A 22,523-nucleotide genomic window follows, 5' to 3' on the forward strand; every position below is an offset into this window, starting at 1 on the left:
TGCAGACCAATCCCTTTTTGTGAAGAAAATCAAATCCTGGATATTCCTCTACTCTTGTTTTGCAAGGAAAGCCAGATTTATACATCCTTCAGAGGACAGAGTGTCAAAAAAAATTAAGAGAAAATGAAAATGGAAATTGTGAGAACTTCATTTTGAGATTGCATAAGAATTCAAATTCCTCTCACATGCTAAAGAATACCTGAACCCTTTTGATTAAACCACTTTAGTTGTTATAATGAGACCATATTTGAAAGCCATCTGTGATTTTTCTGTTCTTACTCTGCAATGACCTTGGCAATGACAAGTTAAAAATAAAATGTATGCAAATTTTATAATGGAGAATGCGGGCATCGATCCCGCTACCTCTCGCATGCTAAGCGAGCACTCTACCATTTGAGCTAATTCCCCTGTGTGTAACCCTACTGCCTTCCACACTTTATTTGAAGTCCAATTGCCCAGAACAGTGTTAAGTACACTCCTGACTTATGCCTTACCTCCATTTATGGGATGTTTTACAGTTCAGGTTGGCCTGTTTACTACTCGAATATGAGTGATATTGCGGTCTGTTCATCTAGACTCATACCCTAGCTAATCTTGAAGTTAAATTTCCCACCAATAAGAAACCAAGGGAGATACCATTTTTGATAGGTATTGTATGTCTAATGCAAGAATAATCACCAGATTATGAGAGTCCAGCAAAAATTTCTCATTTTCGCCCAACGTGTGGCTCGAACCCACGACCCTGAGATTAAGAGTCTCATGCTCTACCGACTGAGCTAGCCGGTCTCCCACTTCAAGATGATATGCAGACTAATAATTTTTTATGAAGGAAAACCATTCCTGGACAATTTTCGGGAGTTATTGCATGTCTAATGCAAGATTAATCTCCATATTATGAGAGTCAATGCAATACTCAGGCAATAATTACTGGTTTTCGCCCATCGTGGGGCTCGAACCCACGACCCTGAGATTAAGAGTCTCATGCTATACCGACTGAGCTAGCCGGGTTCCCTCCTTAAGACAGTATGCAGACCAATCCCTTTTTGTGAAGAAAATCAAATCCTGGATATTCCTGTACTCTTGTTTTGCAAGGAAAGACAGATTTATACATCCTTCAGAGGACAGAGTGTCAAAAAAATAAGAGAAAATGAAAATGGAAGTTGTGAGAACTTCATTTTGAGATTGCATAAGAATTCAAATTCCTCTCACATGCTAAAGAATACCTGAACCCTTTTGATTAAACCACTTTAGTTGTTATAATGAGACCATATTTGAAACCCATCTGTGATTTTTCTGTTCTTACTCTGCAATGACCTTGGCAATGACAAGTTAAAAATAAAATGTATGCACATTTTATAATGGAGAATGCGGGCATCGATCCCTCTACCTTTCGCATGCTAAGCGAGCGCTCTACCATTTGAGCTAATTTCCCTGTGTGTTTAATCTGCATAACATGAAAAAAGTAACCTCACTGCCTTCCACACTTTATTTGAAGTCCAATTGCCCATAACAGTGTTCAGTTCACTCCTAACTTATGCCTTACCTCCACTTATGGGATGAAACGATTACTGCAACAGTTTGTACGCAGGAGCAGCTAAATCTATCCTGCACAAACTGCAAATGATTCAAAATGCGGCGGCCCGGCTTGTCTTAAGATGGCCTAGGAGATCATCCGCATCAGCTGCTCTGAATGCGTTGCACTGGCTCCCCATCCAAAAACGGATACTATTCAAAGTCCTTCTGATCACATACAGAGGCTTTCATAAATGCGGACCCAAAAATCTGTCAACCAAATTTCACAGATACCTCCCAAATAGGGAACTTAGATCAGCCACTGCTAATCTAATGACCATACCCAAGTTTCGACGGACCACCAAGGGTGGCAAATCCCTAGCAGTCCTAGGCGCCAAGGCCTGGAATGCCCTTCCAGCTAAACTTAGAGCATCACCATCAGAAAAAATCTATAAAAAACTTCTAAAAACATGGATCTACGGATTATCTGATGCAAAATGTAAGACTCTAATCTAAGGACATCTACAGCTCAGCTACCATCCCCAAATATTTCATCTTTGCAGTGAAATCAGCAGCGCCAAGATGCTCCATGGATTGTATGTGCGCTATACAAAAACCAACAAACATCAAACATCAAACATTTTACAGTTCAGGTTGGCCTGTTTACTACTCGAATATGAGTGATATTGTGGTGTGTTCATCTAGACTCATACCCTACCTAATCTTGAAGTTAAATTTCCCACCAATGAGAAACCAAGGGAGATACCATTTTAGATAGTTATTGCATGTCTAATGCAAGAATAATCACCAGATTATGAGAGTCCAGCAAAAATTACTCATTTTCGCCCAACGTGGGGCTCGAACCCACGACCCTGAGATTAAGAGTCTCATGCTCTACCGACTGAGCTAGCCGGGCTCCCTCCTTAAGACAGTATGCAGACCAATCCCTTTTTGTGAAGAAAATCAAATCCTGGATATTCCTCTACTCTTGTTTTGCAAGGAAAGCCAGATTTATACATCCTTCAGAGGACAGAGTGTCAAAAAAAATAAGAGACAATGAAAACGGAAGTTGTGAGAACTTCATTTTGAGATTGCATAAGAATTCAAATTCCTCTCACATGCTAAAGAATACCTGAACCCTTTTGATTAAACCACTTTAGTTGTTATAATGAGACCATATTTGAAAGCCATCTGTGATTTTTCTGTTCTTACTCTGCAATGACCTTGACAATGACAAGTTACAAATAAAATGTATGCAAATTTTATAATGGAGAATGCGGGCATCGATCCCGCTACCTCTCGCATGCTAAGCGAGCTCTCTACCATTTGAGCTAATTTCCCTGTGTGTTTAATCTGCATAACATGAAAAAAGTAACCTTACTGCCTTCCACACTTTATTTGAAGTCCAATTGCCCATAACAGAGTTCAGTTCACTCCTAACTTATGCCTTACCTCCACTTATGGGATGTTTTACAGTTCAGGTTGGCCTGTTTACTACTCGAATATGAGTGATATTGTGGTGTGTTCATCTAGACTCATACCCTACCTAATCTTGAAGTTAAATTTCCCACCAATGAGAAACCAAGGGAGATACCATTTTTGATAGTTATTGCATGTCTAATGCAAGAATAATCACCAGATTATGAGAGTCCAGCAAAAATTACTCATTTTCGCCCAACGTGGGCCTCGAACCCACGACCCTGAGATTAAGAGTCTCGTGCTCTATCGACTGAGCTAGCCGGGCTCCCTCCTTAAGCCAGTATGCAGACCAATCCCTTTTTGTGAAGAAAATCAAATACTGGATATTCCTCTACTCTTGTTTTGCAAGGAAAGCCAGATTTATACATCCTTCAGAGGACAGAGTGTCAAAATAAATAAGAGAAAATGAAAACGGAAGTTGTGAGAACTTCATTTTGAGATTGCATAAGAATTCAAATTCCTCTCACATGCTAAAGAATACCTGAACCCTTTTGATTAAACCACTTCAGTTGTTATAATGAGACCATATTTGAAAGCCATCTGTGATTTTTCTGTTCTTACTCTGCAATGACCTTGGCAATGACAAGTTAAAAATAAAATGTATGCAAATTTTATAATGGAGAATGCGGGCATCGATCCCACTACCTCTCGCATGCTAAGCGAGCGCTCTACCATTTGAGCTAATTCCCCTGTGTGTTTAATCTGCATAACATGAAAAAAGTAACCTCACTGCCTTCCACACTTTATTTGAAGTCCAATTGCCCATAACAGTGTTAAGTTCACTGCTAACTTATGCCTTACCTCCACTTATGGGATGTTTTACAGTTCAGGTTGGCCTGTTTACTACTCGAATATGAGTGATAATGCGGTGTGTTCATCTAGACTCATACCCTAGCTAATCTTGAAGTTAAATTTCCCACCAATGAGAAACCAAGGGAAATACCATTTCTGATAGTTATTGCATGTCTAATGCAAGAATATTCACCAGATTATGAGAGTCAATGCAATAATCCAGCAAAAATGACTCATTTTCGCCCAACGTGGGGCTCGAACCCACGACCCTGAGATTAAGAGTCTCATGCTCTACCGACTGAGCTAGCCGGGCTCCCACTTCAAGATGGTATGCAGACTAATCATTTTTTATGAAGGAAATCCATTCCTGGACAATTTTTGGGAGTTATTGCAGGTCTAATGCAAGATTAATCTCCATATTATGAGAGTCAATGCAATATTCAGGCAAAAATTACTCGTTTCCGCCCAACGTGGGGCTCGAACCCACGACCCTGAGATTAAGAGTCTCATGCTCTACCGACTGAGAGCATGGTATGCAGACTAATCATTTTTTATGAAGGAAATCCATTCCTGGACTCTCCATATTATGAGAGTCAATGCAAAATTCAGGCAAAAATTACTCGTTTTCGCCCAACGTGGGGCTCGAACCCACGACCCAGAGATTAAGAGTCTCATGCTCTACCGACTGAGCTAGCCGGGCTCCCTCCTCAAGACAGTATGCAGACCAATCCCTTTTTGTGAAGAAAATCAAATCCTGGATATTCCTCTACTCTTGTTTTGCAAGGAAAGCCAGATTTATACATCCTTCAGAGGACAGAGTGTCAAAAAAAATAAGAGAAAATGAAAACGGAATTTGTGAGAACTTCATTTTGAGATTGCATAAGAATTCAAATTCCTCTCACATGCTAAAGAATACCTGCACCCTTTTGATTAAACCACTTTAGTTGTTATAATGAGACCATATTTGAAAGCCATCTGTGATTTTTCTGTTCTTACTCTGCAATGATCTTGGCAATGACAAGTTAAAAATAAAATGTATGCAAATTTTATAACGGAGAATGCGGGCATCGATCCCGCTACCTCTCGCATGCTAAGCGAGCGCTCTACCATTTGAGCTAATTCGCCTGTGTGTTTAATCTGCATAACATGAAAAAAGTAACCTCACTGCCTTCCACACTTTATTTGAAGTCCTATTGCCCATAACAGTGTTAAGTTCACTGCTAACTTATGCCTTACCTCCACTTATGGGATGTTTTACAGTTCAGGTTGGCCTGTTTACTACTCGAATATTAGTGATATTGCGGTGTGTTCATCTAGACTCATACCCCAGCTGATCTTGAAGTTAAATTTCCCACCAATGAGAAACCAAGGGAGATACCATTTTTGATAGTTATTGCATGTCTAATGCAAGAATAATCAACAGATTATGAGAGTCCAGCAAAAATTACTTATTTTGGCCCAACGTGGGGTTCAAACCCACGACCCTGAGATTAAGAGTCTCATGCTCTACCGACTGAGCTAGCCGGGCTCCCACTTCAAGATGGTATGCAGACTAATCATTTTTTATGAAGGAAATCCATTCCTGGACAATTTTTGGGAGTTATTGCATGTCTATTGCAAGATTAATCTCCATATTATGAGAGTCAATGCAATATTCAGGCAAAAATTACTCATTTTTGCCCAACGTGGGGATCGAACCCACGACCCTGAGATTAAGAGTCTCATGCTCTACCGACTGAGCTAGCCGGGTTCCCTCCTTAAGACAGTATGCAGACCAATCCCTTTTTGTGAATAAAATGAAATCCTGGATATTCCTCTACTCTTGTTTTGCAAGGAAAGCCAGATTTATACATCCTTCAGAGGACAGAGTGTCAAAAAAAATAAGAGACAATGAAAACGGAAGTTGTGAGAACTTCATTTTGAGATTGCATAAGAATTCAAATTCCTCTCACATGCTAAAGAATACCTGAACCCTTTTGATTAAACCACTTTAGTTGTTATAATGAGACCATATTTGAAAGCCATCTGTGATTTTTCTGTTCTTACTCTGCAATGACCTTGACAATGACAAGTTACAATTAAATTGTATGCAAATTTTATAATGGAGAGTTCGGGCATCGATCCCGCTACCTCCCGCATGCTAAGCGAGCTCTCTACCATTTGAGCTAATTTCCCTGTGTGTTTAATCTGCATAACATGAAAAAAGTAACCTTACTGCCTTCCACACTTTATTTGAAGTCCAATTGCCCATAACAGAGTTCAGTTCACTCCTAACTTATGCCTTACCTCCACTTATGGGATGTTTTACAGTTCAGGTTGGCCTGTTTACTACTCGAATATGAGTGATATTGTGGTGTGTTCATCTAGACTCATACACTACCTAATCTTGAAGTTAAATTTCCCACCAATGAGAAACCAAGGGAGATACCATTTTTGATAGTTATTGCATGTCTAATGCAAGAATAATCACCAGATTATGAGAGTCCAGCAAAAATTACTCATTTTTGCCCAACGTGGGGCTCGAACACACGACCCTGACATTAAGAGTCTCATGCTCTACCGACTGAGCTAGCCGGGTTCCCTCCTTAAGACAGTATGCAGACCAATCCCTTTTTGTGAAGAAAATCAAATCCTGGATATTCCTCTACTCTTGTTTTGCAAGGAAAGCCAGATTTATACATCCTTCAGAGGACAGAGTGTCAAAAAATATAAGAGAAAATGAAAACGGAAGTTGTGAGAACTTCATTTTGAGATTGCATAAGAATTCAAATTCCTCTCACATGCTAAAGAATACCTGAACCCTTTTGATTAAACCACTTTAGTTGTTATAATGAGACCATATTTGAAAGCCATCTGTGATTTTTCTGTTCTTACTCTGCAATGACCTTGGCAATGACAAGTTAAAAATAAAATGTATGCAAATTTTATAATGGAGAATGCGGGCATCGATCCCACTACCTCTCGCATGCTAAGCGAGCGCTCTACCATTTGAGCTAATTCCCCTGTGTGTTTAATCTGCATAACATGAAAAAAGTAACCTCACTGCCTTCCACACTTTATTTGAAGTCCAATTGCCCATAACAGTGTTAAGTTCACTGCTAACGTATGCCTTACCTCCACTTATGGGATGTTTTACAGTTCAGGTTGGCCTGTTTACTACTCGAATATGAGTGATATTGCGGTGTGTTCATCTAGACTCATACCCTAGCTAATCTGGAAGTTAAATTTCCCACCAATGAGAAACCAAGGGAGATACCATTTTTGATAGTTATTGCATGTTTAATGCAAGAATATTCACCAGATTATGAGAGTCAATGCAATAATCCAGCAAAAATTACTCATTTTCGCCCAACGTGGGGCTCGAACCCACGACCCTGAGATTAAGAGTCTCATGCTCTACCGACTGAGCTAGCCGGGCTCCCACTTCAAGATGGTATGCAGACTAATCATTTTTTATGAAGGAAATCCATTCCTGGACAATTTTTGGGAGTTATTGCAGGTCTAATGCAAGATTAATCTCCATATTATGAGAGTCAATGCAATATTCAGGCAAAAATTACTCGTTTTCGCCCAACGTGGGGCTCAAACCCACGACCCTGAGATTAAGAGTCTCGTGCTCTATCGACTGAGCTAGCCGGGCTCCCTCCTTAAGCCAGTATGCAGACCAATCCCTTTTTGTGAAGAAAATCAAATCCTGGATATTCCTCTACTCTTGTTTTGCAAGGAAAGCCAGATTTATACATCCTTCAGAGGACAGAGTGTCAAAAAAAATAAGAGAAAATGAAAACGGAAGTTGTGAGAACTTCATTTTGAGATTGCATAAGAATTCAAATTCCTCTCACATGCTAAAGAATACCTGAACCCTTTTGATTAAACCACTTTAGTTGTTATAATGAGACCATATTTGAAAGCCATCTGTGATTTTTCTGTTCTTACTCTGCAATGACCTTGGCAATGACAAGTTAAAAATAAAATGTATGCAAATTTTATAATGGAGAATGCGGGCATTGATCCCGCTACCTCTCGCATGCTAAGCGAGCGCTCTACCATTTGAGCTAATTCCCCTGTGTGTTTAATCTGCATAACATGAAAAAAGTAACCCCACTGCCTTCCACACTTTATTTGAAGTCCAATTGCCCATAACAGTGTTCAGTTCACTCCTAACTTATGCCTTACCTCCACTTATGGGATGTTGTACAGTTCAGGTTGGCCTGTTTACTACTCGAATATGAGTGATATTGTGGTGTGTTCATCTAGACTCATACCCCACCTAATCTTGAAGTTAAATTTCCCACCAATGAGAAACCAAGGGAGATAATATTTTTGATAGTTATTGCATGTCTAATGCAAGAATAATCACCAGATTATGAGAGTCCAGCAAAAAGTACTCATTTTCACCCAACGTGGGGCTCGAACCCACGACCCTGAGATTAAGAGTCTCATGCTCTACCGACTGAGCTAGCCAGGCTCCCACTTCAAGATGGTATGCAGACTAATCATTTTTTATGAAGGAAATCCATTCCTGGACAATTTTTGGGAGTTATTGCATGTCTAATGCAAGATTAATCTCCATATTATGAGAGTCAATGCAATATTCAGGCAAAAATTACTCATTTTAACCCAACGTGGGGCTCGAACCCACAACCCTGAGATTAAGAGTCTCATGCTCTACCGACTGAGCTAGCCAGGTTCCCTCCTTAAGACAGTATGCAAACCAATCCTTTTTTGTGAAGAAAATCCAATCCTAGATATTCCTCTACTCTTGTTTTGCAAGGAAAGCCAGATTTATACATCCTTCAGAGGACAGAGTGTCAAAAAAAATAAGAGAAAATGAAAACGGAAGTTGTGAGAACTTCATTTTGAGATTGCATAAGAATTCAAATTCCTCTCACATGCTAAAGAATACCTGAACCCTTTTGATTAAACCACTTTAGTTGTTATAATGAGACCATATTTGAAAGCCATCTGTGATTTTTCTGTTCTTACTCTGCAATGACCTTGGCAATGACAAGTTAAAAATAAAATGTATGCAAATTTTATAATGGAGAATGCGGGCATTGATCCCGCTACCTCTCGCATGCTAAGCGAGCGCTCTACCATTTGAGCTAATTCCCCTGTGTGTTTAATCTGCATAACATGAAAAAAGTAACCCCACTGCCTTCCACACTTTATTTGAAGTCCAATTGCCCATAACAGTGTTCAGTTCACTCCTAACTTATGCCTTACCTCCACTTATGGGATGTTGTACAGTTCAGGTTGGCCTGTTTACTACTCGAATATGAGTGATATTGTGGTGTGTTCATCTAGACTCATACCCCACCTAATCTTGAAGTTAAATTTCCCACCAATGAGAAACCAAGGGAGATAATATTTTTGATAGTTATTGCATGTCTAATGCAAGAATAATCACCAGATTATGAGAGTCCAGCAAAAAGTACTCATTTTCACCCAATGTGGGGCTCGAACCCATGACCCTGAGATTAAGAGTCTCATGCTCTACCGACTGAGCTAGCCAGGCTCCCACTTCAAGATGGTATGCAGACTAATCATTTTTTATGAAGGAAATCCATTCCTGGACAATTTTTGGGAGTTATTGCATGTCTAATGCAAGATTAATCTCCATATTATGAGAGTCAATGCAATATTCAGGCAAAAATTACTCATTTTAACCCAACGTGGGGCTCGAACCCACAACCCTGAGATTAAGAGTCTCATGCTCTACCGACTGAGCTAGCCAGGTTCCCTCCTTAAGACAGTATGCAAACCAATCCTTTTTTGTGAAGAAAATCAAATCCTGGATATTCCTCTACTCTTGTTTTGCTAGGAAAGCCAGATTTATACATCCTTCAGAGGACAGAGTGTCAAAAAAAATAAGAGAAAATTAAAATGGAAGTTGTGAGAACTTCATTTTGAGATTGCATAAGAATTCAAATTCCTCTCACATGCTAAAGAATACCTGAACCCTTTTGATTAAACCCCTTTAGTTGTTATAATGAGACCATATTTGAAAGCCATCTGTGATTTTTCTGTTCTTACTCTGCAATGACCTTGGCAATGACAAGTTAAAAATAAAATGTATGCAAATTTTATAATGGAGAATGCAGGTATTGATCCCGCTACCTCTCGCATGCTAAGCAAGCGCTCTACCATTTGAGCTAATTCCCCTGTGTGTTTAATCTGCATAACATGAAAAAAGTAACCTTACTGCCTTCCACACTTTATTTGAAGTCCAATTGCCCATAACAGTGTTCAGTTCACTCCTAACTTATGCCTTACCTCCACTTATGGGATGTTGTACAGTTCAGGTTGGCCTGTTTACTACTCGAATATGAGTGATATTGTGGTGTGTTCATCTAGACTCATACCCTACCTAATCTTGAAGTTAAATTTCCCACCAATGAGAAACCAAGGGAGATATCATTTTTGATAGTTATTGCATGTCTAATGCAAGAATAATCACCAGATTATGAGAGTCCAGCAAAAATTACTAATTTTCGCCCAACGTGGGGCTCGAACCCACGACCCTGAGATTAAGAGTCTCATGCTCTACCGACTGAGCTAGCCGGGCTCCCACTTCAAGATGGTATGCAGACTAATCATTTTTTTATGAAGGAAATCCATTCCTGGACAATTTTTGGGAGTTATTGCAGGTCTAATGCCAGATTAATCTCCATATTATGAGAGTCAATGCAATATTCAGGCAAAAATTACTCGTTTTCGCCCAACGTAGGGCTCGAACCCACGACCCTGAGATTAAGAGTCTCGTGCTCTATCGACTGAGCTAGCCGGGCTCCCTCCTTAAGATAATATGCAGACCAATCCCTTTTTGTGAAGAAAATCAAATCCTGGATATTCCTCTACTCTTGTTTTGCAAGGAAAGCCAGATTTATACATCCTTCAGAGGACAGAGTGTCAGAAAAAATTAGAGAAAATGAAAATGGAAGTTGTGAGAACTTCATTTTGAGATTGCATAAGAATTCAAATTCCTCTCACATGCTAAAGAATACCTGAACCCTTTTGATTAAACCACTTTAGTTGTTATAATGAGACCATATTTGAAAGCCATCTGTGATTTTTTTGTTCTTACTCTGCAATGACCTTGGCAATGACAAGTTAAAAATAAAATGTATGCAAATTTTATAATGGAGAATGCGGGCATCGATCCCGCTACCTCTCGCATGCGAAGCGAGCGCTCTACCATTTGAGCTAATTCCCGTGTGTGTTTAATCTGCATAACATGAAAAAAGTAACCTTACTGCCTTCCACACTTTATTTGAAGTCCAATTGCCCATAACAGTGTTAAGTTCACTCCTAACTTATGCCTTACCTCCACTTATGGGATGTTTTACAGTTCAGGTTGGCCTGTTTACTACTCGAATATGAGTGATAATGCGGTGTGTTCATCTAGACTCATACCCGAGCTAATCTTGAAGTTAAATTTCCCACCAATGAGAAACCAAGGGAAATACCATTTCTGATAGTTATTGCATGTCTAATGCAAGAATATTCACCAGATTATGAGAGTCAATGCAATAATCCAGCAAAAATTACTCATTTTCGCCCAACGTGGGGCTCGAACCCACGACCCTGAGATTAAGAGTCTCATGCTCTACCGACTGAGCTAGCCGGGCTCCCACTTCAAGATGGTATGCAGACTAATCATTTTTTATGAAGGAAATCTATTCCTGGACAATTTTTGGGAGTTATTGCAGGTCTAATGCAAGATTAATCTCCATATTATGAGAGTCAATGCAATATTCAGGCAAAAATTACTCGTTTTCGCCCAACGTGGGGCTCGAACCCACGACCCTGAGATTAAGAGTCTCATGCTCTACCGACTGAGAGCATGGTATGCAGACTAATCATTTTTTATGAAGGAAATCCATTCCTGGACTCTCCATATTATGAGAGTCAATGCAAAATTCAGGCAAAAATTACTCGTTTTCGCCCAACGTGGGGCTTGAACCCACGACCCTGAGATTAAGAGTCTCATGCTCTACCGACTGAGCTAGCCGGGCTCCCTCCTCAAGACAGTATGCAGACCAATCCCTTGTGAAGAGAATCAAATCCTGGATATTCCTCTACTCTTGTTTTGCAAGGAAAGCCAGATTTATACATCCTTCAGAGGACAGAGTGTCAAAAAAATAAGAGAAAATGAAAACGGAATTTGTGAGAACTTCATTTTGAGATTGCATAAGAATTCAAATTCCTCTCACATGCTAAAGAATACCTGCACCCTTTTGATTAAACCACTTTAGTTGTTATAATGAGACCATATTTGAAAGCCATCTGTGATTTTTCTGTTCTTACTCTGCAATGATCTTGGCAATGACAAGTTAAAAATAAAATGTATGCAAATTTTATAATGGAGAATGCGGGCATCGATCCCGCTACCTCTCGCATGCTAAGCGAGCGCTCTACCATTTGAGCTAATTCGCCTGTGTGTTTAATCTGCATAACATGAAAAAAGTAACCTCACTGCCTTCCACACTTTATTTGAAGTCCAATTGCCCATAACAGTGTTAAGTTCACTCCTAACTTATGCCTTACCTCCACTTATGGGATGTTTTACAGTTCAGGTTGGCCTGTTTACTACTCGAATATTAGTGATATTGCGGTATGTTCATCTAGACTCATACCCCAGCTAATCTTGAAGTTAAATTTCCCACCAATGAGAAACCAAGGGAGATACCATTTTTGATAGTTATTGCATGTCTAATGCAAGAATAATCAACAGATTATGAGAGTCCAGCAAAAGTTACTCATTTTGGCCCAACGTGGGGTTCAAACCCACGACCCTGAGATTAAGAGTCTCATGCTCTACCGGCTGAGCTAGCCGGGCTCCCACTTCAAGATGGTATGCAGACTAATCATTTTTTATGAAGGAAATCCATTCCTAGACAATTTTTGGGAGTTATTGCATGTCTAATGCAAGATTAATCTCCATATTATGAGAGTCAATGCAATATTCAGGCAAAAATTACTCATTTTTGCCCAACGTGGGGATCGAACCCACGACCCTGAGATTAAGAGTCTCATGCTCTACCGACTGAGCTAGCCGGGTTCCCTCCTTAAGACAGTATGCAGACCAATCCCTTTTTGTGAAGAAAATGAAATCCTGGATATTCCTCTACTCTTGTTTTGCAAGGAAAGCCAGATTTATACATCCTTCAGAGGACAGAGTGTCAAAAAAAATAAGAGAAAATGAAAATGGAAGTTGTGAGAACTTCATTTTGAGATTGCATAAGAATTCAAATTCCTCTCACATGCTAAAGAATACCTGAACCCTTTTGATTAAACCACTTTAGTTGTTATAATGAGACCATATTTGAAAGCCATCTGTGATTTTTCTGTTCTTACTCGGCAATGACCATGGGCAATGACAAGTTAAAAATAAAATGTATGCAAATTTTATAATGGAGAATGTGGGCATCGATCCCGCTACCTCTCGCATGCTAAGCGAGCGCTCTACCATTTGAGCTAATTCCCCTGTGTGTTTAATCTGCATAACATGAAAAAAGTAACCTCACTGCCTTCCACACTTTATTTGAAGTCCAATTGCCCATAACAGTGTTAAGTTCACTGCTAACTTATGCCTTACCTCCACTTATGGGATGTTTTACAGTTCATGTTGGCCTGTTTACTACTCGAATATGAGTGATAATGCGGTGTGTTCATCTAGACTCATACCCTAGCTAATCTTGAAGTTAAATTTCCCACCAATGAGAAACCAAGGGAAATACCATTTCTGATAGTTATTGCATGTCTAATGCAAGAATATTCACCAGATTATGAGAGTCAATGCAATAATCCAGCAAAAGTTACTCATTTTCGCCCAACGTGGGGCTCGAACCCACGACCCTGAGATTAAGAGTCTCATGCTCTACCGACTGAGCTAGCCGGGCTCCCACTTCAAGATGGTATGCAGACTAATCATTTTTTATGAAGGAAATCCATTCCTGGACAATTTTTGGGAGTTATTGCAGGTCTAATGCAAGATTAATCTCCATATTATGAGAGTCAATGCAATATTCAGGCAAAAATTACTCGTTTCCGGCCAACGTGGGGCTCGAACCCACGACCCTGAGATTAAGAGTCTCATGCTCTACCGACTGAGAGCATGGTATGCAGACTAATCATTTTTTATGAAGGAAATCCATTCCTGGACTCTCCATATTATGAGAGTCAATGCAAAATTCAGGCAAAAATTACTCGTTTTCGCCCAACGTGGGGCTCGAACCCACGACCCAGAGATTAAGAGTCTCATGCTCTACCGACTGAGCTAGCCGGGCTCCCTCCTCAAGACAGTATGCAGACCAATCCCTTTTTGTGAAGAAAATCAAATCCTGGATATTCCTCTACTCTTGTTTTGCAAGGAAAGCCAGATTTATACATCCTTCAGAGGACAGAGTGTCAAAAAAAATAAGAGAAAATGAAAACGGAATTTGTGAGAACTTCATTTTGAGATTGCATAAGAATTCAAATTCCTCTCACATGCTAAAGAATACCTGCACCCTTTTGATTAAACCACTTTAGTTGTTATAATGAGACCATATTTGAAAGCCATCTGTGATTTTTCTGTTCTTACTCTGCAATGATCTTGGCAATGACAAGTTAAAAATAAAATGTATGCAAATTTTATAATGGAGAATGCGGGCATCAATCCCGCTACCTCTCGCATGCTAAGCGAGCGCTCTACCATTTGAGCTAATTCGCCTGTGTGTTTAATCTGCATAACATGAAAAAAGTAACCTCACTGCCTTCCACACTTTATTTGAAGTCCTATTGCCCATAACAGTGTTAAGTTCACTGCTAACTTATGCCTTACCTCCACTTATGGGATGTTTTACAGTTCAGGTTGGCCTGTTTACTACTCGAATATTAGTGATATTGCGGTGTGTTCATCTAGACTCATACCCCAGCTAATCTTGAAGTTAAATTTCCCACCAATGAGAAACCAAGGGAGATACCATTTTTGATAGTTATTGCATGTCTAATGCAAGAATAATCAACAGATTATGAGAGTCCAGCAAAAATTACTTATTTTGGCCCAACGTGGGGTTCAAACCCACGACCCTGAGATTAAGAGTCTCATGCTCTACCGACTGAGCTAGCCGGGCTCCCACTTCAAGATGGTATGCAGACTAATCATTTTTTATGAAGGAAATCCATTCCTGGACAATTTTTGGGAGTTATTGCATGTCTAATGCAAGATTAATCTCCATATTATGAGAGTCAATGCAATATTCAGGCAAAAATTACTCATTTTTGCCCAACGTGGGGATCGAACCCACGACCCTGAGATTAAGAGTCTCATGCTCTACCGACTGAGCTAGCCGGGTTCCCTCCTTAAGACAGTATGCAGACCAATCCCTTTTTGTGAATAAAATGAAATCCTGGATATTCCTCTACTCTTGTTTTGCAAGGAAAGCCAGATTTATACATCCTTCAGGGGACAGAGTGTCAAAAAAAATAAGAGAAAATGAAAATGGAAGTTGTGAGAACTTCATTTTGAGATTGCATAAGAATTCAAATTCCTCTCACATGCTAAAGAATACCTGAACCCTTTTGATTAAACCACTTTAGTTGTTATAATGAGACCATATTTGAAAGCCATCTGTGATTTTTCTGTTCTTACTCTGCAATGACCATGGGCAATGACAAGTTAAAAATAAAATGTATGCAAATTTTATAATGGAGAATGCGGGCATCGATCCCGCTACCTCTCGCATGCTAAGCGAGCACTCTACCATTTGAGCTAATTCCCCTGTGTGTTTAATCTGCATAACATGAAAAAAGTAACCTCACTGCCTTCCACACTTTATTTGAAGTCCAATTGCCCATAACAGTGTTAAGTTCACTGCTAACTTATGCCTTACCTCTACTTATGGGATGTTTTACAGTTCATGTTGGCCTGTTTACTACTCGAATATGAGTGATATTGCGGTGTGTTCATCTAGACTCATACCCTAGCTAATCTTTTTTTTATTAAATTTTTAAAACCTTTATTGTAGGAAGCACACAGCTATTCAGCCTAACATCCCGGAGGCAAGGCAGCATAAAATAGAACGGTCATAGTGCCTAGCGATTCATGTCAGGACAATGCAGGTTGTTTTATTTTTTAAAAACAAAAACTTAAACATGGCGCCCAAGGGCGCGAAAAAGGCAACGGAAATGAAAAAGACCACTAGTCGGTAGGAGGCGGAAGGAGCTGGAGAAGTTATAGAAAGAATTGAGACAGAATATAGCAAAAGCGGGGGGGGGGGAAGGAAGAACAGGAGAATCAGTACAAGAGTAACATAGCTGTCGTCAACGTCTATGGTGACAAGCTTTTATCTCGTGGCAACGGTGCAGGCGGTAAACACAAGTCTCCTCTATAGGCATTCCAGGCACCCCATACCTTGTTCCACGTTTGAGGCCGCCCCCTGGCAGTATACACAGTCTTTTCGCGCAACATACACCAGTCCATGTTGGCCTTCCATTGTACTACCAGGGGGGCCGCATTAGAACCCCACCTCTGCGCTATGTCCCGTTTAGCGACCATATTGCCCAGTGTGGCCCATCGGGTCTGCGCCGTATCATAGTCATTAGGCTCCCAAACATTCAGGAGGCATCTACGCGCCTCCGCCGCCAACTCCACTCCAGTCACCTCCCGCATCACTCTATGAACCCTCTCCCAATAAGGGGCAATAACGGGGCACTCCCACAGTATATGGAGAAAGGTGGCAAGGGCTCCGCAGCCACGGCGGCAGAGGCCATCCGGCGAGAAGCCCATGTGTACCAGCCTAGGGCCGGTGACATACACTCGGTGAAGGATTTTAAACTGGACCAGTCTCAGACGCGAGGAAATGGCTACCTCCTTAGGGGAGGACACAGCACTCTGCCAGTCCTCATCGTCCAGCTCCAGCCCATCGGCCACCCACTGTTCTCGCAAGCGTTGGAGGAGGTCCACCTGAACGTTGATTAGTTTCTTGTAGGACAGAGAGATGGCGCTATCAGGCATATGTCCGTCCAACACCCTGTCCTCCAAAGGGGAACTTTCGGGGATGTCACCCTCCTCTGGCCTGGCGGCAGTTATTGCGTGCTGCAGCTGGGCGTAGCGGAAAAACTCCGTAGCACTCAGTTTATACTCCGCCTGCAGCTGTGGGAAAGTCTTGACCACCCCCCTGGAGAGCATGTCCTCAACCCTCGAGATGCCTATGAGATCCCACTTCTCGAAGCCCTTGGTGTGCCAAAGCTTGCCCAAAATGTCGGAATCAAAGAGAGGGGTAAATCTTGTCAGTCTGCCCTGCCAGCCCTGTATTTTAGTGACCGTCCGCCACGTATGGACCGCCGCCTTGGTCGGGCCGGTGAGGTTACGATCAAAGGATCTAGAATATAGGGCGCGATAGTAATTGCCTCCGTGCAAAAGCCAGCGGTCCATGGCATAACCGGGGTTGTCCACGGGACCGTAAAGACCATGATTGATGGCGGTAAGTTGAGAGGCCCAGTAGTATCTCCGCACGTCCGGTAACGCAATGCCCCCATCATACCATGGCAGGGTGAGCTTCCGAACAGCGACACGGGGTCGTCCGTCCCAAAGAAGGGCCCGCTGCAGACTCTCGACCTCCCTGAAGTAGCGGGCCGGGACAAGGTCCTGAGTATTCTGCAAGGCATACAGGAACCTGGGCAGGGACATCATTTTAAACAACGCCGCCCGGCCCAGCAATGAGAGAGGGAGCTTACGCCAACTCTCCACGTCCCGCCGCAGACGGTGGAGCGGGGGGAGCAAATTGTGGTCATACCTTGCCTTAGGGTTATGTGAAATATAAATCCCCAAGTACTTAAAGCCTTGTCCCGCCAGTTGGATATTACAGCCTCTGGGAAGGCGCAGCGTGTCGCCCTTGAGAATGTAAAGGGAGGATTTGGCCCAGTTAATAATCAGGCCGGAGTAACGCCCAAACAGCCTGAGCACATCGCACGCCACGATAAGCGACTTGCAAGGGGAGGTGAGATACAGCAGGATGTCGTCTGCGTACAGGGAAACCCTGTCCTCAAAGCCCGGGGCCCAGGAGATCCCATGCAAGTCAGGGTGTGAGCGCAGCATCGCCGCGAGGGGCTCCAAAGCCAGCGCAAACAGTAGCGGAGACAAGGGACAGCCCTGTCTGGTGCCTCGCTGAAGTGCGAAGGGAGCAGACATGCGACCGTTCACCGTAACAGCAGCCAGGGGGCTAGAATAAAGAAGTTGCACCCAGCCCAGGAAGCCCAGCCCAAAACCAAGTTTCGTCAAGACTGCCCACAAGTAATTCCATTCCAAGGAATCAAAAGCCATTGTGGCATCAAGGGAGGCCAGCACCGCCGGTTCCGTGAGGGCGTGGACTCTGGCCATAACGCCATGCAAGCGTCTCAGGTTAAGGGCAGTATTACGGCGGGGTATGAAACCGGACTGATCCGGGTGCACCAGGTCGCTAATAACCCCAACCAACCGAGTAGCCAACAGTTTGGCCAGGATCTTGGGTTCGGCGTTGAGGAGAGAAATAGGGCGGTAAGACCTACAAACATCTCGCGGCTTGCCAACCTTGTGAATAACCACAATAGTGGCCAGTCGTTGGTCCAGGGGGAAGACGCCATCCTCACGGGCGCGGAGGAACATGTCTTTCAAGTGGGGAGAGATCACATCCGGCCGGATCTTATATAGTTCAACCGGTATGCCATTGGGTCCGGTTGCTTTACCCGTACGCAAAGCACGGATCGCCAAGGCGATCTCGTCCGCAGTGATGTCCCGATCAATGTCCACCCTGTCTTCCTCAGAGAGGCAAGGAAGGTCTATCGCCGAGAGGAAGTCAGCCGAGTCGGCCTCGGAGCGATCTGACCCGGAGGTGTAGACCCCCCGGAAATAGTCAGCAAAGGACTCGGCGATGGCGCTCGGATCAGTAACCACCACTCCGTCCTCGCACAGGATCTCCGGAACCACTCGGCTCGCCATCTCCCGCCTGTCCAGCCAGGCCAGCAATTTACCAGCCTTGTCCCCGACGTCATAAATGCGGCCTTGCTGCTCTTTCGCTAAGAGCAGAGCTGCATTCGTAGCAAGATCGTGATACTCCGATTGCTTCAGAGAGAGTTCATGCAGGAGGGCGGGTTCGGGCTCGGGCCCCAGACGGGACTCGAGGTCCAAGACCTCCTCCTCCACTTGCAGGAGATCCGCATCACGAGTTCTCTTGGCCGTCGCGATGAGAGCCAAGGCCTCACCCCGCAGCACCGCTTTAAAGGCCTCCCAAAGGGTGACCGCAGAGCTCACTGATCCAGTATTTTCTGTAAAATATAAGGCGATGGCCTTGGCCAGCAGCGCTCGCATGTTGTGGTTGCGGAAATACCAAGGATTTACGGCTGCCGGGCGGCTGGACAAAAGGACACCGAAGTCAAAGGAGATCCACAACGGCGAGTGGTCGGAAATGCCCCTTGCCAAGAAACGCGCCTCAGAAATGGCAGGCGATTGCGCCGCAAGGGTGAGGACATAGTCCAAGCGGGACAGGCTTCCATGGGCACCGGAGAGGAACGAAAACTGGCGAAGCGCCGGATGTAAAAGTCGCCAACAGTCCACCAGGCCCATAGAGTCAAGGAAGGTCGGCAGCCACGTTTGGGAACCCGGGAGGTCTCTCGGTGGCTGACGATCCAGGGTACCAGAGCAGACTGAATTGAAGTCCCCCCCTAGGATCAGCAGGCCCGAGGGCAGAGACAAAATGGCGCCACCAAGGTCCCGGAAGGTGCTAGACTGGAGACCAGGGGGAACATAAACCGACAACAGGGCCAGGGAACGCCCCTCCCACCTCCCCGCCACAGCTGCGTAACGCCCCCTACCATCTAGCAGGGTGACGTCTATCTCAAGCGGAAGGGAGGCACGTACAAGGACGCCCGCCCCTCGGGAGCCCGAAGAGAACCCAGAGTGGGCGACCATTTTGTAACCCTTGCGATTCAGGGCCCTACAAGAGTTGCCCACTAAGTGCGTTTCCTGCAATAAAACCACATCAGGCATGTTCCTTTTTATCAGCTGGAGCACCACCCCTCTCTTGACCCTATCACCCAAGCCATTGACATTCCAGCTAAGCACTTTTAGTTTCCTACCCCCCATCCCCAAGCAACCCGCCCCACCCGACTCCGTTCGACCCGATCATACATTGTTCAGCAAAACACACAGTCCATTGCCTTAAAGAAGAAAGAGAAATAGAACAAACAAGTAACAAACCCCACGAAACTGCACCCCCCACCCTGCACCCCTGCATGTGACTAAAAAGCCCCCCCAACCAGCAGTGTGCCTGTCGCCCCATAACTACTCTACAAAAAGACACCCAGGGGAGTAAGGACTCTCCGCGAACACCTCCCGCCACCCTCCATGTACTGACAGAAAAGATAATACGGCAACTAAGAGCGACATTGGATAGCCCCCGAGGCAAGCAAGAGAGTCATTTAGTCACCCATTACAGAACCAAGTCTCATGGGTCCGGGCCGCCAGCCACGCCACCCTCGTGGTCCTCCTGTGCTTCTCGGCGCGGTGGTAGAGTGTCCAGCCAGTCACTGACGTTCTCGGCGAAGTCGAAGAACAGGGCACGGCCCTCGTATTCGATCCGGAGCTTAGCAGGGAACATCATGGAATACTTAAGGCCCAGGTCCCGTAGCCGTCGCTTCACCCCAGAATAGCTTTGGCGCTGTCGCTGCACTGTCCTGGTGAAATCAGGGTAGAAATGGACATCAGCGTTCTGAAATTTAAGAGGGCCATGGCGCCTGGAGGCCTGCAGGATGGCATCCCTGTCGCGAAAGTTAAGCAGCCGGGCCACGATGGGTCTAGGCGCCACGCCAGTCTTCGGCGGGCCACCCGGTACCCGGTGGGCACGCTCCACCGAGAAAAAGTTACTGAGGCCAGGCGGGGGAAGATGTGTTCTGATCAAATCTTCAACGAGGAGGTCCGTCGCCGCCTCCTCCGAACCCTCCGGTACGCCGACAATGCGGACGTTCTGCCGCCTGGCCCGGCTTTCGAAATCATCCAGCCGCTTCGCGAAGTGCTCCGCCGTCCTCTGCAGGTTCCGGACCTCAGTTTGCATGTCCGAAACGTCTTCTGTGAGACTGGCCGTCTTAATGTCCAGATTCTTGACCCTGTCATTAGTCTTGCCCAGGTCGGCTCTGATGAGGGACAAATCAACGGCCATGCCATCCACCTTGTGTGTGAGGACTTCATGCTGTTGCTGCATGTCTGCCCGGAAATTAGTGATGGCTCCCAAAATGTCGGTCAAAGTGGGCTCAGAGCCGTCCGGCGAGCCCGAGTGTAGGATGCCCTTGGCAGAGGGACCTGTAGCAGGCGGTGTTTTCAGCTGAGTGTAGCGCTCAATCCGATTCTGCTGCTGTTGTTGCGGTTTATTGCGCCCTCCTCTATTAGACGGCTTGTCGAGGTCCCCCTTGCCCGCCATGTTAGGTCTCAAAGAACAAAGGGCTATGCCAGGCAAGTCCAAGCCCAGATACCCGGAATGGTGTCCGGGACGTCAGCGGGAGACAGTTCCAGGTGTGCTTCGCCGTCCAGCTAGCACCGTCGTCCAGCACACTTCTCCGGTGACGAAAGCAGGCTGGCACTCCGCAGTTCAGCAAGACGTGGTAGCGGAGTCCGCAGAGACAATGGCACCGAGCTGGCACGGAGTCCCACTCAACGTAGCTCCGCGTAGGAGACACCGATTTGAGTTCTGAAAACGGTGCTCGCCTCAGGTAGCCACCAGCAAAGAGTATCCACCCTCGTGGATCAGGATTACGAGCAGGATAGTTGCGGAGGATCGGAAGGTCCGCGGAGCTCCGAGCTTACGCGGCCATCTTGGTTGCCCGCGAAGCTCCTCCCTCACCTTAGCTAATCTTGAAGTTAAATTTCCCACCAATGAGAAACCAAGGGAGATACCATTTCTGATAGTTATTGCATGTCTAATGCAAGAATATTCACCAGATTATGAGAGTCAATGCAATAATCCAGCAAAAATTACTCATTTTCGCCCAACGTGGGGCTCGAACCCACGACCTTGAGATTAAGAGTCTCATGCTCTACCGACTGAGCTAGCCGGGCTCCCACTTCAAGATGGTATGCAGACTAATCATTTTTTATGAAGGAAATTCATTCCTGGACAATTTTTGGGAGTTATTGCAGGTCTAATGCAAGATTAATCTCAATATTATGAGAGTCAATGCAATATTCAGGCAAAAATTACTCGTTTTCGCCCAACGTGGGGCTCAAACCCACGACCCTGAGATTAAGAGTCTCGTGCTCTACCGACTGAGCTAGCCTGGCTCACTCCTTAAGACAGTATGCAGACCAATCCCTTTTTGTGAAGAAAATCAAATCCTGGATATTCCTCTACTCTTGTTTTGCAAGGAAAGCCAGATTTATACATCCTTCAGAGGACAGAGTGTCAAAAAAAATAAGAGAAAATGAAAACGGAAGTTGTGAGAACTTCATTTTGAGATTGCATAAGAATTCAAATTCCTCTCACATGCTAAAGAATACCTGAACCCTTTTGATTAAACCACTTTAGTTGTTATAATGAGACCATATTTGAAAGCCATCTGTGATTTTTCTGTTCTTACTCTGCAATGACCTTGGCAATGACAAGTTAAAAAAAAAATGTATGCACATTTTATAATGGAGAATGCGGGCATCGTTCCCACTACCTCTCGCATGCTAAGCGAGCACTCTACCATTTGAGCTAATTCCCCTGTGTGTTAAATCTGCATAA

General features: G+C 44.1%; 7 non-coding genes across 7 annotated transcripts; all 7 read right to left on the minus strand.

The window, feature by feature from the left end:
• Window positions 1-2,355: 2,355 nt before the first annotated feature.
• On the minus strand, window positions 2,356-2,428 carry TRNAK-CUU (transfer RNA lysine (anticodon CUU)). Its single transcript has one exon. It is a non-coding gene; the product is annotated as a tRNA-Lys (tRNA).
• Window positions 2,429-4,023: 1,595 nt separating this feature from the next.
• Window positions 4,024-4,096, minus strand: TRNAK-CUU (transfer RNA lysine (anticodon CUU)). The gene has a single exon. It is a non-coding gene; the product is annotated as a tRNA-Lys (tRNA).
• A 3,032-nt stretch (window positions 4,097-7,128) lies between these two features.
• Window positions 7,129-7,201, minus strand: TRNAK-CUU (transfer RNA lysine (anticodon CUU)). Its single transcript has one exon. It is a non-coding gene; the product is annotated as a tRNA-Lys (tRNA).
• Window positions 7,202-10,278: 3,077 nt separating this feature from the next.
• On the minus strand, window positions 10,279-10,351 carry TRNAK-CUU (transfer RNA lysine (anticodon CUU)). Its single transcript has one exon. It is a non-coding gene; the product is annotated as a tRNA-Lys (tRNA).
• Window positions 10,352-11,341: 990 nt separating this feature from the next.
• TRNAK-CUU (transfer RNA lysine (anticodon CUU)) lies at window positions 11,342-11,414 on the minus strand. The gene has a single exon. It is a non-coding gene; the product is annotated as a tRNA-Lys (tRNA).
• A 2,201-nt stretch (window positions 11,415-13,615) lies between these two features.
• Window positions 13,616-13,688, minus strand: TRNAK-CUU (transfer RNA lysine (anticodon CUU)). The gene has a single exon. It is a non-coding gene; the product is annotated as a tRNA-Lys (tRNA).
• An 8,095-nt stretch (window positions 13,689-21,783) lies between these two features.
• On the minus strand, window positions 21,784-21,856 carry TRNAK-CUU (transfer RNA lysine (anticodon CUU)). The gene has a single exon. It is a non-coding gene; the product is annotated as a tRNA-Lys (tRNA).
• Window positions 21,857-22,523: the final 667 nt, after the last annotated feature.

The sequence above is a fragment of the Lissotriton vulgaris genome, chromosome 1_1 (assembly GCF_964263255.1).
Source record: "Lissotriton vulgaris chromosome 1_1, aLisVul1.2, whole genome shotgun sequence".
In the NCBI taxonomy this organism is placed as follows: domain Eukaryota; kingdom Metazoa; phylum Chordata; class Amphibia; order Caudata; family Salamandridae; genus Lissotriton; species Lissotriton vulgaris.